Raw genomic sequence first — 2,782 nt, 5'->3', positions numbered from 1 at the left:
GCCAGCAATGGAAAGCAAATAAAGAAAACAACTTTTCTGTTAGGTTCTAGCTCATTTAAGAACACAAGGCGCTTTTTAGAAAGGAAACGGTGGTCAAGCTTAGCTCTTCAAATTTCCAGGTTAAGCTCATCAACATCAAATCTTTCTTTACAGGAGTTGACAGAACAGTCATTGTTTTCTGTTAATATAACATTATTATGTCAGGTGTGAGATTGTAGTTCATGTCTACCCCGCTCAGTTTTACTGGTGGTGTTCAATAAACTCAATGTTATTTTCAACCTAAAGACTTTTCCCATTTTGGAAACAGAGCTCACAAAAGATTTCAAATCCTACAAGGTATTGTGAAACAAAGTGGGATGATAACAATTTTAGAAAACATTTTTTACCAAATTCTGAACCTAACTTGACTCACTCACTGACATCATGAAGCCTCAGATTCTCACACTAAGGAATAATCACAACCTGAATCCTATGAAGAGATATTTGTGGCACTATGAAAACAAAAGTCACAATTTTGAGGTCAAATCTTCCTAAATTGCAAACAAAATGTTCAGTTTTAAAATCAAAACTTTCTTAACTGCAAATGGAAATACTAAATGTTGGGTTTTAAAATCTTTTACTTTGTTTTCAAATGCGCTGTCTCAAAATCTTTTCTCTCTATCTTTAATGTTGCATTCATAACTCTGAGCAAAGCGTGACGTACTGTATGTAGCACCAAACCATTAACTGTATAAAAGAACTGGACTGAGTAAGTGTGACATCACCAGTAGAAAATGTCTCCAACCAAATGGCAACAACTGTAAAGGGTGAGGTCCTCACTCCTTCCACGGAGAGCGAGATCGGGAGATTCTGTCAATCAAACATTGCGAGCGTTCGAGGGAGTCTTGATTACATTTTATTGAGTCAGATTTGTGAATTTATTACTGAAGAGCTCCTGAAACAGGAAAATCAAATGTGTAAAGTTCATCTGCTGACATTGAACTAAATCAACAGGACTGTGTGATCTTTAAATCCTCCGGACCAAAGTATCGGTTAAATGTTTGATCTGCTGTGAGCTGTTTCTTATTAAAAATTTTAAAGCACGTACTATCTCAACTCGTGTGCTTTTGTATAAAGTAAAACAAAAAAATAGTAAAGAAAAAAGATGATTTTCTTTTTATATTTCAATGTGTAATTCATGAAGAAAACTAATCATAAAACAAATCATAATGGTAACCTAAATAACAGAGCAGTGTTGTTTATATAAATATATATATATGTATATATATATTTACATTGTTTCTCCTTCTGGGTCCTATTCAAATATTGAATAGTTTTATTTGCAACTTAGAAAGTTTGTCTTTAAACTGATCCTTTTGTTTGCAAATTAGTAAGATTTGATCTTTTGTTCTCAGTGTAATGGTATAAATATTCCTTCATATAATCCATCTTGTAACAGAATCAGGACTTTTTCCCGCCCAGCCTGCAGAGCAGTGGCCCGATGGAACGATGGAGTTTCATGCTACACGCACATTTCCAGTGTTAAAAACATGGAAACAAGAATCAAACTTAAAAAATACTGGTGTATTTTCATAAGATAAGCAGGAGTGAAGTGATTGCTTTTACCACTATGCTGATCAGATAACGTACAATATGGTAGCCTTGTTTTCATTGGTGCCCTCCTAGTCTATGGTTACCATGGAGACGAGCTAGATGCAGCCAGGAAAACTATAACATCACCATGAGCTTTGAAGAAGAGGTGATGTATAGGATCAAGGGTGTGATGGAGGATATTACTAATCTTGATTCCTCCACAGAAGACTCACAAACATGCAGCCAGTTTACACAGTCAGAACCACATAAGCTTTAACATGAAAAACGGTAAGTCAGAGATGCAGTCTCCTTCAATAAAAAAGTGATAGGCTATCTGAATGGCTCAGTGCAACTGATTGTTGATTCAAGAAGAGTCTTTTAATGTTAAGGTTGCTCTGTCCACAAAACTGAGCTTTGAAACGTCTGAAACGTCTGGCCGTGAGATCTGGGCATGAGTCTGGGCCTGGAGCTACTTTGTCTCCTGGTTGGTTGAAGTTCCTCTCCCTGAGGATCAGAGGGGTCACCACTTGCCTGACTGACAAACACAGAGGGAGGCCGCGTAGATGCCATCTCAAACCTCAGCTCTACTGAACTCCGATTTGGTCGGGATGAAAAAGCCTTCCTTTTTGTCCTGGGATGGGGGGAAGGGAGAGGGCCCGCTGGAACACGCTGATGTGATGATGTGGATGCGTCTCCAGCAACAGCAGAGGATGAGGAACCCAGTTTGGCCAGGACCACAGGAATCTCCTCCAGAGACTCAGCAGAGTCTGAATGGTATTCAGCAGGAGGGGCAGCTGCTTGGACAGAGCCCAGGGCGGGGGCCAGGGGCGGCAGAGATAGGGGGGCTCTCAGAGGGAATGCTGGAAAAGGAAGACGCTGAGGCTGAAATGAAGTGGACCCACTGCTGGACTCTGTTGGAGACAAAAACAACCCAGCCAGGAGAGGTGGGGTGTAAGTAAAATCCAGATGACAGCACTTTTGGTTCCACTCAAACTTTTACTGGTGTTCTAGAACATGTGTCAAGTCAAGGCCCGGGGGCCGGACCTGGCCCTCGGGATAATTCTATCCGGCCCTCCAGATCATTTTATTTTATTGTTGTTAATGACCCGATGTTACCTTCCACTTATTTCTAACTTGTATAATTTTGACAAAATATATTTTTATAGAGAGTAAAATATTGAAAGTTATTTAAGGTTTAAGTTGATTTATT

Source organism: Oryzias melastigma, linkage group LG2 (assembly GCF_002922805.2).
Source record: "Oryzias melastigma strain HK-1 linkage group LG2, ASM292280v2, whole genome shotgun sequence".
Taxonomy (NCBI): domain Eukaryota; kingdom Metazoa; phylum Chordata; class Actinopteri; order Beloniformes; family Adrianichthyidae; genus Oryzias; species Oryzias melastigma.
The sequence above is the reverse complement of the archived record's forward strand: the minus strand, read 5'-3'. Positions refer to the sequence as shown.